Here is a 15,810-nt window from a genome sequence, read left to right as displayed (position 1 = left end):
TGATTGGGGAAAAATCAGCTCGTGGCAGTTAATGGTATTGCAGTAGCTTTGATACAATCCAAACTGGTCACTTATCTCATCGTAACGTCCTGTGTGAAACTCTTTTTAAGTCATTTCAATACCTATATCGGCTTAAAAAATATTGGCTGTTATAAGATCAAAGAACAACCATTTTTTTCGTGTATTCGCTCTTCCTTAAATCACTTAATAGTTATAAGTAGAGCGACAGATCGTTTGCCTTAAAAGGAATCATGGTAGCGCACAAACTGAATTTATACAATTAAAAAATTACTTTTCCTATCGTATATTTTATATTCAGACTCAAACATATTGATGATAGGCTTGCTTAGAGAAAAACAATTGCATGGACTACTTAAATATTTCTCCTCCAGATTTTAAAAGTAAGCATAACATAGGCTAGTCATTTACAGCTTTACAACCTCACTTTTACCTATAGTATAGCAAACCTCACCAAATATGATTTTTCTTTCATTTCATGCCGCTATTTTCCCGTTCCTTAGCAGTAGCATATTATTCTTCTGATAGAATTTACAATCTACAGTTGATTCGCTATTCCAAAGTCTTGTCTTGTTGTCGAGGTCTTCTTGACAAAATGACAAAATGATAAAAAAAAACTGCTTCGCCAGAAATAATATTGTCGTCCCCATCTACTGACTTCAAACTATTATGAGAAAATATGATTGAACATTTGTTCACTATGGTATAAGATCGTTGATGAACAACAAGTTTCTTTCTGCATTGACAAAAAACATCACGTCGGATACAAACTCAGTTGCAATGAGGTTCCACCTACAGTTTATGAGGGAGTTATTGCTATTTTCCCTTCTGTTTAAATGTGTCCTTAGTTCTTACTAGTTTATGTATATAGTTTGTGTCCCGTCTTTGTCTGGTGACGCTTGAGTATTATCTGTCCTTGTATGCCGACGGTGTGGTTTCGTTGACGCTATAGTATGTCTTTGTGTGTTGACATTGTTGTAAAAATTGACGCAGTGGTTTATTTTGTCCTGGTGTGTTGACACTGTTGTATATTTGTCCTTGTGTGTTGATGCTATTTTATATTTTGCTCATGTGTGTCAACACTGTTGGATATTTTGCTCATGTGTGTCAACACTGGTGGATATTTTGCTCATGTGTGTCAACGCTGTTGGATATTTGTCCTTGTGTGTCAACGCTGTTGGATATTTTTCTCTTGTGTGTTTACGCTGTTCGATATTTTAAAGTTGTCAATAACGGCACAACAAAATATTCGTTGTAATATATTCCTCATTCGTTGTATGACGGAGATGTAAGACAATGGGAACCTCCAGGAAATCTGGGGATTATAAGCCCTCAGTATCCCCCAGACGATGTCCGTAGTTAAACAATCAATAGGATGTAAGAGTTGCGGACACGTCTCTGACAAACGAAGAGGCTAATCTATTTCCGACAGTAATCCCGGAAAAGGTGATCATAGCGTTACTGCTTACAATCCCTACGACTGCTATGTTATGGCTGGGTTTACTGACTACTATACGGAAAACAAGGGAAAGTATTCGTATTTCAAATCTACTTATTTGTATTACTTTAACTCAATAATCTAACTTCTTATTCGGGATAATTCCAACATACCGTATATATTAAATAAGGACACATTTTGATTTGATGAACGTTTATCGTCTTCATACATTTTTTTTGTGTTTTTTAGCATCGTTTGGAAACATGATTTCACAAAGTACAAAATATGAAAAACAATGCTTCATACGGCAAGCTATATTTTGATCAAATCACACGTAACATAATTCAATGTGTATTAGACTTACCTAAGGTTAAGGGTTCCACCTCAGATCTATTCATTACTTTGGAGTAGTCTATCCTCATTTATATACAGAAGATAGATGAAGCACTAACGTGAAGTTGTGTTTTGAGAGTTTATCCCTTATCAAGGTATCTGTTTCTCATTATTATGCTGTTCATGGATAATTTCTGGCTAGATAAGTATATGTCGACAACATTAACAAAATGATACGTATAATAAAGGGATTGTTAGCCTCGGGATAACATCTTTTGGCGTAGGTAAATGGGGTTTATATGCTTCGGTGATACTAAGAAATACCTAGCATTAATTCAACTTATTATACATGAACTTTCATGAACAACATAATCAAAATATGATGTTTTCATTACATAATCACTAAATGATAGATTGAATTCCATGTGTATTGTTTGTATCCAGTCAAGTGTGTCGACGGCCACGGTAAACTATAAAGACAATTTATAAAATAGTGAGATTACCAACCATTATTTAAGAGTTCATAATTAACTTAGTGCCTGCGAGAACGTTCATGCCGAAAGGTTGTGAGATAAAGTTGTGCGTTAAAAGCGGAGACTATTACTACAGATGTGAATTCAAATATTCCGTGTATTGGACTTCTCGGAATAAAATCGACCTTGAAGGACTCATGATTTAGCATTTATAAAAACTTCCCTCATATAGATAATTGATACCAGCTTAATATTAATGAAAAATTACGTTCTTTCCCGTGCAATGTGCAATAAATGCAACAACAATGCATGTATATTCCATGAGATCCCTGATAGTTTTTAATAACCGGGCGACCCATACATCTCCAAACGTCACGTGATGTATATAAATAACAAGTTTATGACTCATCGTCGGTATTTCAATTATAGAATTTCACAATAATTTCAATGTAAATGAAACATTTCATAAATACGTTGTGGAAACTATGTGTTTAGCTAGAGTGACGATTGCAGTAACTTAACCTTCATTGTTCTAGAGTTCATATGTAAATGTACCCAACTCTATTACAAACTTTGCAGGGACGGCTAGACTTGTGATCGCCCCGGAGTTCGGCTACAGAGAGGTGGTCGGTCAGTGTATACATAACAAACGACATGTACTCTATAAGGCCATATGTTATTGAAAGGCAAGCGACACTAGTCAGTGAAGGGTTCGCGCCAATTGTCGAAGAAAAATTTCAACTTTCTGATGTTCGCAGACTGTATCCTACTACAATTATACGACTCGTGTTCAGATCTATCATGACACTTAAATTGTTATTTGTGACAGATCATGTGCGTACCGTTCGTTTATTTCTACTCTTTTGAGATTTAATGCAGACGAGAACAGTAGCTTGTCTCTGTGTGAATCAATCAAGTCAGAAAAAAGGCGGCATTGCATGCCGTCAGATACGGAGGCTGGGAAGTCCAGACTAGTAAATCCTAAAGATGGATAAAATCATGTCTGAAAAGTAGACTTTCGTCTTACATAACGAGAATCCCAAAATGTGGAACGAAACAATGCATATATCATTTGTTTTAACAAATGCCCACGTTTAGATATCAAATCATTTAGACTGGCCAAGGTGTTTAGGCAAATACTGTAGTATAATGTAGAGGGACCCTCTTAAGCTTTGTTTAGCGGGCATCCGTACTTTATTAAACAAGTGATGAACTGGCTGAAATTTACCATGGTGGCACATACATTCCTATCAGTTAATATGCTGTGCATTATTTTGTCTCGTAGATGTCCTCAGAGTCTGACAGTTTTTTAGAAATGTTTCCGGCTACAACAGCAATTCGATGCAGACGGATGACCCACAGGGGGCCATCAAAGGCTGACGCGAAACCACTACGAACCATCTTAGGGAGACATGCGATCGACGACAGCCATCCTAGGATGACAAGGGACCAACAGAACCCTACTTTACTGACAGGCGACCTGTAGAAGCTGGCATAGGCGTACAAGGGACCGATAGAAGTCGCCTAAAAATGACGGGCGACCAACAGACCTGTGCCGACCGAGGCATTTTGGAGACCGACCGACACATAAGGGCCTTTCTATGCTGCCAGTCGACCTATAACGTTAGGGGCCACCTTATGCTGATGAACAACAAACAGAAGCCGTCCTTAACTGTCAAGCGACCGACAGAAGCCATCATAAGTTACTTCTATTCATCGGCAATATTTTATTCGGCTCTGTTTCTAAACGATTTCGGTACTGGAAAACAACACCTACACTAAACGAGAGTTATTCAAAAGAAAACCTAACAATCTGTTTCACTCTACAGTCTCGATATGACAGACATCCAAAGTCTTTTATAACCATTTACGTGTCGTTTATTGTTTTGAGTATTAACTGACTAGCTTTTGAGACCAATTCATCACTTTGCTTTAGAAACGTCACTTTGTTTTTTTTTAACCCGACTTGCTATTTCAACAGCCTGACTAAAACAGTAGGTAGTCCGAGTAGCCTGTTCATCAATCACTGCCATACACGTAGCTACAGAGTAGTGGACTCGTCGTGTCCCCGCCCCCTTACTTTGACTATCCATTGCCGCCAGAAACAACACAGTTTGTTCAGGTATAGCTTGCATAGCATTACTGATAATGGCGTCTTGGAAGTAAGTGACTGGGTTGTATGCAGACTTATATACTTATTTATAAAACATCTCCAGGCCCTGTCTACCACTCGGAACAGAGGTATACTCCAGAGGCCCGGTTTGTATTACGTTATAGGCGCAAAGTCAGTTACAGCCAATGTCTGTCACGCTAAACCCACACGTCCTGTCACATAGGGGTATCCTCTCGAACAAATCTGCCAAACTCAATTAAACACTCGACGACCTGCGGTATCTCGTAACCAGCATGTAATACCACAGTTACAAGACTTGTCATATAAAGTCCTAGCAAACAATGCAGATGTTATTTATGTTTGAGGTACGTCTCCCAAATAGGAAAGGTGTTTTGGGACCTAGGTCCAGGGACGCATCCTTGCGGAGTACCAAGAGCATATAATGACATGTATCTTAGGAAAGGTGTGGTTAAACCTTGATGAAATAATGATGTCTAGAGCAGTGCGAAGCAACAAGAGGCGTTAGGTGCATGTGGGGGAATTGTCCCCTTCAAAAAAACGGAGGTTTGGGTCCTCTAATATATCAGTTATTGGTTCTTTTTGTATACTGGAAAGCAAAGCAAGGCAAAGATTTATTTAAAAGTTTGGAATGCTTCTTCCAGTTATGGCCGAGCGAGAAAAAAAAATGTTAAAGGGAGATTATTTTCTTTGTGATATAGTACTTTGCTATTCAAAGCTCTATATTTACATTTGCATGGCATTGTCACTATATAGCCTCTTTAAAAGCTGTGTCGTTGATGGGACTTTAATTACCATGCATCACGAGACACAATTCTTAGCGTATTAATACAACACTGACCGGAACTACAATATCCAATATAAATAAACATGACGGCTGCTGAAATATCGCTGGGCATTGTGAGATTTGACAATGTCATTGTAAATTTATGTGCAAAATAAAAAATAAATAAAAAACTCTTTTAATACAACGAAAACAAGATCAATGTCAGCAATATCGTACAAAATGCACATCGGTTGAAATCACGAATGCCGGCAATGGAAACAATTTTAACGCTCATGCAATTTATCAGAAAAATCGTCTGTTACACTGCACTGATCAACAGGGGTTCGTTACAAATGTCTGAAATACACATATTCTATAGACCTACTGACACATATGTTACAGACCTACTGATATGAGTCACAGCACACATAAACATTTCAGACATTTGTAACGAACCTGTGCTCCGTCGCAAGATCACTCACTTCAAACGCTATCAGTTTCACGCGTCTCGCATCCACCATTCCTCAGTTTCTGACGACATGTCAAATAACGAGGATGTTATAGAATCTACCGACTGTTGTCAGGTTCCCATACAATCAACAAATACATTCACGCCTGGATTCTTCACAAAATGAGCAAAGAGAAAAGTTCGAATTAACTTCCAAAAATAACTCCCTCATGGAGGGCAAGGTCGGATTTACGGTGTTCACTGTATTTGTCCATGCGCGAAATTTGTTCCGGGGGAAAATCGAAACAATTTCAAATCTAACTTTCAGCTCAGAGTTCTATTGATAAACTTAAATCACCCTATAGACATGTCATACGCAATTGTATTGATACTGAATTGTGGAATAAAATTGAAGTGTTTGTTCAAATTTCAAAGTACTGCTTTGTTTGCCAATCAGTACGCGACAATACGCTGTTCAAACTATTGAACGAAATTGTGTGGACTGTCGATAAGGCGGGCATTTTTAATTTTGAATATTAATTATAAGTTAAAAAAGAACCTAAGAGGCAGAGAAAACGTAAATATAAGTATTGAACTGTTTTTGTATGGTATTTATAATCTATTTGAATGACACAGCTTTGCAAGCAAACAACATAATGCGCGCTACAGTTCAATGCTTAAATCGAACAGATCTGGTATATTCCACCAGCGAAGTGAATCAGAAGTTGTATTACGTATTCATTTATTACAAAGCTATTGTTTTCAGAGTTAATAAGAATGAAACTGTTTGAACGTTTGAATCAGTTGTTAAGTTAGCTATTATCACTTTGTAATAAAAAAAATAAAAAAAATAACAACAAAATCAACACACAACGGTAACATCAAAAGCAAATCGTACCAACCAATGCTTTGATATATTATGGTCCGTTGTAATTCAAATGTCACGTGAAAACCACATATGGGAGACTGGCATGTTACTTCTGTGAAAAGGAAAAGGAAATTATCAATATTGAAATTAAAATCCTAGCATTTGTTATTTAAGTAACTGTTAGCGTCCTTCCTTTTGCGAAACGATACCAAATTGACGAAGAGGTTGAGATAGTTGTTTGGCAGAGAGGTCTGCAGCGAAAGCATACAGCTATTTAAAGTCTTGGTATTCAAGGAAAACAGAATTGATCCGGTATTCATTCAGTTTCATAAGGTCAGTTGGAAGTGATGCACAATTGGACATCATCGAAATAGCGATAATCTGTTGAAATAGTTTGGAATTGTTTTTTCCGAATATTTTCTCTATTATTTAGACGGGTGTAGTTGATTCTTATCGAATTCGAGTTCTGACTTTGTGTTGCTCGGGTACATGTCAACAAATGTAATGCTTTCTACCATTTTTAAGAGTAGTGGGTGTTAAGGATTGGGAGATTTAAATAAATAGTTCATATGTGTCTTTCAATGTTCTTTCATTTCGGTATTACAGAACACGAAGCATGCAAAAATAAAAATAAATTAACAATCAACTGCTTGATGGATATCTTTTTAATGTCTCAAGACATTTTTATGTGTGCACATTTCTTAGTTCGATATAATCAAGCCGCATTCATCGTCTGATGTCTAGGGGATTCTTGTTATACTACATCCCTGTACATTTGTAACATCGCCGTAAAATTAAAATGTAAAATACAATACATTCTCTACAAAAGAGATCAGAAATTGATTTCCATTAACAATGCAATGATTTTTAAATTTTCTATTTATGTCAAATGTTGGTTTATTTGTATCCTTTGTTTGTCGCAAGAATAGCACTGCAGAGCTAATGATTACTGTTTTAAATATGCGACGTTAAAGAAAAATCCTTGTATCTTGTATCTTGTTGGTTCATCTTGTAATAAAAAGAGCAAATCACATTTCAGATAGGTATGTATCGGTAATAATCAATAATGTAACTGTTTTAAGAAATGACGAGGATGTTGTCTATATTTATAATCAGTGTGTATCCGTTTTACGGTACCCGAAGCTATATACTGCCAACTGTCCTAATGGTAGAACAGAGATAACCCCGGAATTCTACTAGATAAAACGCCAACGATCGATGTCATCATTTGATATCGTAATGTAGAAATGGACAATTAGTGTCGGTGATGTAATCCCCTTACAGCATTCTAGTGACAGAATGCAACTGACTACCACCCCCTCTTATTAGCAAACATACAATGACGGTCTGTCAGCTGATTTTATGTTTCCAGTAAAAGACGTAGCCCGGTCTAGTTAATTACAACTTCAGCTCCCATTCCCTCCATGTAATTCTGTATTGTTCTGTACAAAGTAACACAATCTTTGCACAATTCATTTCATCGCTGATTTGGCGCTCGGAATAGAACAAAAAAAATACCATCGTCAGAATTCTTCCTGCTGCTCATTCATGCCCATTTAAGGAATTCTATCATACAAGGCTGGAAATCCGTATGAATTTAACAAGTGTTATGTTTTTTATCAATCACCTACACGTATTTGAATTCTGATGTCGAATATTTACATATCTCAGATTTAGGCGTTGCCTCAAACATTTCATTATTTTGGTCGATTTATATGCAGTTGGAGTAAAATGGTATGCACCAAACGAAATAGCTGGGGCGTGAATCCGCCGCGCACAGTCTGGAACTCACGGGTGACTGTTGAAACCAAAACTGGTATGCTGCTTAAATTGTAAAACTTAGGATCTGTCTTTTCTTTTCTAACTTCTCTATTCTTATTTTTCGGTGGCGTCTCCCGAGGCAGCCGTCTTCAGCTGACCTAGGCTGTTGCGAGGACGATAAACCCCAAACACTCTGTGACAAAATACATCAAAAACTAATATTGACCATGGTACCCACTAATCTGATAAGAGCATGAAACCCAAACACACCTGAAAACAAAAGAAAAACGAGAAACAACATAAACTTTAATAAAATGCCAAGATCACAATGCAAAGTGAAAACCGAAACACCTCATATGAGAACAACAGACAATATAGGCTCAAATAATTTGACTGGTGCTTGTAAAAGCATGACACAAACTTTGAAAATTCCAGTCAACTCGGGCCTTAATAACATGACTAATTAAGGTATTTATCCGCGACATGTAGTCTGAAAACAAAAGACCACCTAGGTTAAAATAGTTTGACGGGGATGTTCTCGTTTTCCCCGCGTGTTTGAGAAGAAAATTGATCAAAAAGGAAGACAATCGCAAACCAATTGTAGCCAGTTTCACAGATGAAATACAGGTAAATATTTACTGCCAATACTATCCAGAAACAGACTATAATTCTTCTCCACATGTTTTTTTAGAGTGGGGGAATCGAGAACAAGCCGTTTGATGGTAGCATTTTCTTGTGTCACAATCTTTGAAAAGTGAACATGGATCTTTACAATTTAAGAGATATTTTTTTTCATTTTTTCTTCATTCCTTTGTATTAATTTTCATCAAATATTTCAGTAAGCTTAAACATCAAACATAATCAGAGACATAAACTACCAAGATGTTAGAGAAATAACCTACATGATTTCTTACCTTTCTCCTTTACTGTAAACTATCAACTGAGTCCTCCGTCGCTATAGGATCCTAAACTTGTTGAGAAGACAATAAACTGAAAACAATATTTTCAAAACGCTATTATTTATCTCTATCCGTACTAACTATTTCTTTCATTGAATTTCGATTAAAACTAGAAAATTCAATAAAACTTGATAATTGAAAGTAAGTCAGCTATATGTAGAGCTGAAAATACTAAGTGTGGTAAACATCTGTAAGATTTAGTTATGGAATCAAGATGAATGACATTGTCGCTTGCACGCGCCGGACGGATTAAGGCGGGTAACCTTGGAGATGACGTAATATTTTAACAATCGCGACTTCATTACAGCATTCCTTGAAAAGACCTGGTCAGTAATCTATCAATAAACTTGCGACAAATTGAATCACAAATGGAATCGATTTATGATTGGGATCATATCCGTTTCTTATCCTCCTTTTCTGAAGCATCCCAGACACCCACATGGTGACTGCTTCCAGTCACAACTCGTCTCTGTACGGTAGTTATGGGAATACAGGAACAATAGGTCTTAAAGGGCACAGAATAGCTGTACACCGGTACTACTGCAGCTTCCTGCAGCCATTGACTTGCCAGAAACACCATTAGCTATTTTATGACAGACATGTATTTTCATCAAACGTGCAACGGGTTGGGAATTCTGTTAGAGTGCCATTGGATAGAAATTGACGAAAGATGAAAAAACGTCAACAAAAAAAAGAGAACAGGAATTTCGGAAAACAATGTAATCAAATATTAACCCTTTAGATCTTGATAGGAAATCACTATTGAATACTATGAAACAAGAAATGTCCCTCAAGCTGTTCCCATCATATTGGCTACATTCACTTCAAACATAGTTATTTTCGCGGCCTACGTATCTTTATGAATTCGCAGTTAGGTCAATACGTGAGAATATAGCCAGACACATGTGTCATTACAGCTCGTTAAAAAACAAGTGTAAGAAGTTCATTGAAATCACGGCAAAAGTTTAAATAGTTTATATAGGAATCCAACATCCGCTGTCCTTGCACTGTCATCTTAATAAATGTATACCAGGTACGTCTCGAGATTACATGAAAACGCCTGTTTTGTCGGACGAGACTCTAACTACGGTTATCATATATGTCTGGAATTACTTCAGTCTAGTGTCCAAACCTTGCAATACAGACGCATAAAAAGTACAATTCCGTCAATGATAAAATATTTCTCATCAATATTAATATGTCCTTAAAATTACACATAACCATTTAACCATTTATCACCCGGTTAATTTCTACTTTGAGATGAATCAGCGATTTCGACACAACACCGAAAATATCCAGTTATGGAGACTCAGAGACCTAACAATCTCCAAACCGGGCGGATATAAATGAAAACTTAAAAAGCGTGATTTGTCAAATTTTATTTTCCATTCTTATATTTCTTTTTCAATATTTTCTTACTTAAGTTAAGAAATATTAATTATTCAGTAAGACAATACCAAATATAGACACATTTGACACCTTGGAACAATGAATATGGGTGGTAGTCCCCTTTTTACGCAATGTTAAACATTTACCGAAGTAAGCTATAGACCAAATAGCATGACACAAAGACCCATAGTTCATATGAAGTAGTTATATGACAATGAATAAAAGTCAGGATTATTAGTTTGAACAAATTTGATAGTTCTCAAGCTCTAACAAACCAACGGGCAAATATCATTAGTCTTTTTAAAAAAAATATGTTTGAAGATTTTAACACATTTGAACCCTTTGACTTTGAATGTCGATGAAGGTCATTTAATTTGACAGTCTTTCCTCCTAGCAAGTTACAGATAAGACGTAAGAAGATACACATTTGACCTCTGTAACCTAAAGTGAAGCTGACAATACTTACTATAATCAAACTATATAGCATAAACCTAGGTATTAAAAAGTAGTCGTTTAAAAAATTGATGGACGGAGAAAAGCCAGACGATGGACGCTTCAGTACGAAAATAGCTCCAACTAGTCTTTAGGATAATAAAGCGACAGACACATAAGTCACCGGTTGTTTTACAGATGAACGCTAAATAACGCTATAATTTCGCGGTGTTGCACCTCTGCCAAAACTAACGTTGTTGTTTTTATTTGCGTCAAAACCACTTACCACCATTGATTTTATTAGGATAGTATTATTGGAAAATAGTTTGGTGGGGTTTAGAATTCCCGGAATGTGTTCAGACCGCCGACACGATGTAAATATAACCGACACACAGTCATTATAATTTGTCCACTTCGACAACACTCACCAGGTCAGTAAAGTATTGAACTGCTCACAGTGAATATTTTTTTATAGAAACACAAAAGTTAGGAGACTCAGTACAACACAAGATGCCTGTGTGTTGGTTGACCACACAGTCTAGTTCACTATGACAGGGAAATTCAATATTTATCATGTATCAGACACATATGTTTGGGTTTTTTTTCAATCTCCAACTCTGAAATGATTCAACCGTCAACTTATTCCGTATTGGAGTGTATTGTACAGAATGACTGACATGTAAAAAGGCCATTTTTAATATTAAATTATACTTGTTCCGCTGAGTGGTCAACGGAATAATTTGCAGTAGCATCAGAGGTATTAAAAATCAAAGGTTATTTTTATATGTAAGTACTGATAACATTTCTAGCTCACATGTTTCACGTTTTTGTCCATCTCGATATTTGTTTATAAGGTACTTGCCGAGCTTATCAAATATCATAAATCAGTTCGGGAAAATATTCCGTCACATTTTTAACTACACCTAATGTCAGATTAGGTGCCCTCTTTCCCTAGTTTTACATAGTTTGTCCTAGTTTTACATAGTTTGCCATAGTTTTACATAGTTTGTCCTAATTTTACATAGTTTGCCCTTGTTTTACATAGTTTGCCCTAGTTTTACATAGTTTCTAGTTTTACATAGTTTGTCCTAGTTTTACATAGTTTGTCCTAGTTTTACATAGTTTGCCCTAGTTTTACATAGTTTGCCCTAGTTTTACATAGTTTGTCCTAGTTTTACATAGTTTGCCCTAGTTTTACATAGTTTGTCCTAGTTTTACATAGTTTGCCCTAGTTTTACATAGTTTGCCCTAGTTTTACATAGTTTGTCCTAGTTTTACATAGTTTGCGCTTGTTTTACATAGTTTGCCCTAGTTTTACATAGGTTCTAGTTTTACATAGTTTGCCCTAGTTTTACATAGTTTGTCCTAGTTTTACATAGTTTGCCCTAGTTTTACATAGTTTGTCCTAGTTTTTCATAGTTTGCCCTAGTTTTACATAGTTTGCACTAGTTTTACATAGTTTCTAGTTTTACATAGTTTGTCTTAGTTTTACATAGTTTGTCCTAGTTTTACATAGTCTGTCCTAGTTTTACATAGTTTGTCCTAGTTTTACGTAGTTTGTCCTAGTTTTACATAGTTTGCGCTTGTTTTACATAGTTTGCCCTAGTTTTACATAGTTTGTCCTAGTTTAACATAGTTTGCCCTAGTTTTACATAGTTTCTAGTTTTAAATAGTTTGTCCTAGCTTTACATAGTTTGTCCTAGTTTTACATAGTTTGTCCTAGTCTTACATAGTTTGTCCTAGTTTTACATAGTTTGTCATAGCTTTACATAGTTTGCCCTAGTTTTACATAGTTTGTCCTAGTTTTTCATAGTTTGCCCTAGTTTTACATAGTTTGCCCTAGTTTTTCATAGTTTCTAGTTTTACATAGTTTCTAGTTTTACACAGTTTGCCCTAGTTTTACATAGTTTCTAGTTTTAAATAGTTTGTCCTAGCTTTACATAGTTTGTCCTAGTTTAACATAGTTTCTAGTTTTACATAGTTTGTCCTAGCTTTACATAGTTTGCCCTAGTTTTACATAGTTTGGCCTTGTTTTACATAGTTTCTAGTTTTACATAGTTTGTCCTAGCTTTACATAGTTTGTCCTAGTTTTACATAGTTTGCGCTTGTTTTACATAGTTTGCCCTAGTTTTACATAGTTTCTAGTTTTAAATAGTTTGTCCTAGCTTTACATAGTTTGTCCTAGCTTTACATAGTTTCTAGTTTTACATAGTTTGCCCTAGTTTTACATAGGTTGTCCTAGTTTAACATGGTTTGCCCTAGTTTTACATAGTTTCTAGTTTTAAATAGTTTGTCCTAGCTTTACATAGTTTGTCCTAGTTTTACATAGTTTCTAGTTTTACATAGTCTTTAGTTTTACATAGTGTGCCCTAGTTTTACATAGTTTCTAGTTTTACATAGTCTTTAGTTTTACATAGTTTGCCCTAATTTTACATAGTTTCTAGTTTTACATAGTTTGTCTTAGTTTTACATAGTTTGCCCTAGTTTTACATAGTTTCTAGTTTTACATATTTTGTCCTAGTTTCACATAGTTTGCCCTAGTTTTACATAGTTTGTCCTAGTTTTTCATAGTTTGTCCTAGTTTTACATAGTTTGCGCTTGTTTTACATAGTTTGCCCTAGTTTTACATAGTTTCTAGTTTTACATAGTTTGCCCTATTTTTATCGATTTTGAGTTTGAATGTTGTCTGTTGTTCTATTAATTCTTCGAAGTAGCCGTTCAAAGTAAAATGTTGAATATAGCGTTTATTCCTTCGTTGATACATTCTTCCATTCTCTTACATAAAAATATGGAAACATAACTTGTTTTGGATGTTCCTCACTCAGCTAAACATTTATAAAGCTTACTGTCAGTGTTTGCCATCGATACACAATGATACTGATACACATCAGTTTATGTAATCGTCAATAGTCTAATCAATTATACCGAAAGTTTAACATTGACACTTTATATTACTGTTTTATTCTTTCTCGTCATACATATTTAAGGCTGTTCAAATATATTTCTTCTTATTGGTGCAAGTTTTTGTATCTTACATGGAAATTTACATAATTGCGTTATATAAAATCTTAGCTCTTTTGCATATAGATAGTATTCTTTTTCTCCAGGTTAATTACAAATTGTTGCTCATACTTGAAATACAATAGTGGCGTCTTTCGAGATAATTTGATATTTTAAGTGTGTTTCTCTACATGAACGCCATTCACGAGTTTTTAAATTCTTGATTCATCATCACTACCGGAACTACGAGGAATTTGAATCACTCATCTAGCTATTTTGGAAGCTAGATTTATAAATCTTAGAAGTTTAGGAGAACCCCAGAGAAAATTAGCTACATTTTTTTATATATTTTTTTATACTCCTAGATATTTGGTTGAAGATAACGTCAAAACTAATGAGACACTTTTTGACCTCGTCCGTGATTCCTCGGGAAAGCTAACTCCTTAATTTGTAAAACAATTTATCTTAATTGCTAAGACAGCTACTATTGCACGTTAGTTTAAATGTTACCAGTAGAACCTCCCGGAGGGTAAGCGCCTTAATTGGTATAACTTTTGATCCCCATGTGCTATTCATGATATTAATAATACAATAACACAATCACATTTGTATTATTGTATGACATAACTAGGTTGAAATTTGCCAAAGAATTCAGGAGGATATGCTATTTAAAGCAAAACACCCAATTAGACCATTAAACGGCGCCCTGACGCCACGTCCCATCGTCTCAGCATGCTATTATCATAATTTGGTTTAAACCAGCCTCGTAGTTCGGGAGGAAATACAATTTAAAGCAGACCGGCGAATTTATCTCTTTCCAACTGAACCCCTCCGCCCTAAGGAGGATCCGTTCCTTTATTATTATAACATGTGATCACCATCATCTTAACATGCTACTACATGTACCCCAATGGAACAGTCCATGTATAGGAATACGGATTGATCTCAGCTTCAATCACAAATTTAACCTATCCAGTATTTTAGAAGAAGATGTCATTTAAATTAAATCAGTTAATGTGACCCTTTTTTGTCCTTCTTCTCGTCCTTAAGGAGGGTCAAACACCTAACTTTCATAATTCTATCAACCGGACGAAGTCAAAGTTTGGTTTCATTTCTGATCAGTAGTTTTGGAGGCGATGTCTTTTTCGCAAAAGTTAACAAGATTACAAAGCACTGCCAATTAGGATCACCGTGGTACTTCGTAATGGGAGAGCTATAATGCAATTTACCATTTAATATACTTGTCTTTATTGTGAGAACCACAAAATCAACCACCAAAGTGTCCTAAATGATAAACTTTATGCTTTTCCATTCAATCTCTGTATTGTATTTTTTTCCGAATTGTGCTTTGTGTATACCTCTGATATATTATTTAGTTCCTGATAATTAAGCTTCACTTTCTTAGGTAAAATCAATATATTTTTGAGTGCCTAATTCGGAAAATAAAATATTCATCTGATCGATCTGGGTTTTTTCTAGTACGAGTTTAAGATGATAACATGTGGTGATTTATATGACTATCCATAAAAATCGCTAAATTTCCCTTCCTTCAAAAAACTGCTATTTGTGTATATAGCTTTTTCCTACTTATCTAACTTGTTTTGCTTTAGCACCATAAACAAACTTATGTGGATTACCGAAAGAGTTATTCGTGGAACATTAACATTGGACACATTCTCTGCACATTCCAGAAAGCTATTTCAGATCCGATCATTGTCCCTCCCTGATGAGGTCAAATAGGAATCATACAGCTTGCAGACGGTTATTAGTAAAGCTTTTATCAATGTCAAAAGA

Source organism: Mizuhopecten yessoensis, unplaced genomic scaffold (assembly GCF_002113885.1).
Source record: "Mizuhopecten yessoensis strain PY_sf001 unplaced genomic scaffold, ASM211388v2 scaffold4775, whole genome shotgun sequence".
NCBI classification, from domain to species: Eukaryota; Metazoa; Mollusca; class Bivalvia; order Pectinida; family Pectinidae; genus Mizuhopecten; species Mizuhopecten yessoensis.
This window is presented reverse-complemented; position numbering follows the sequence as displayed.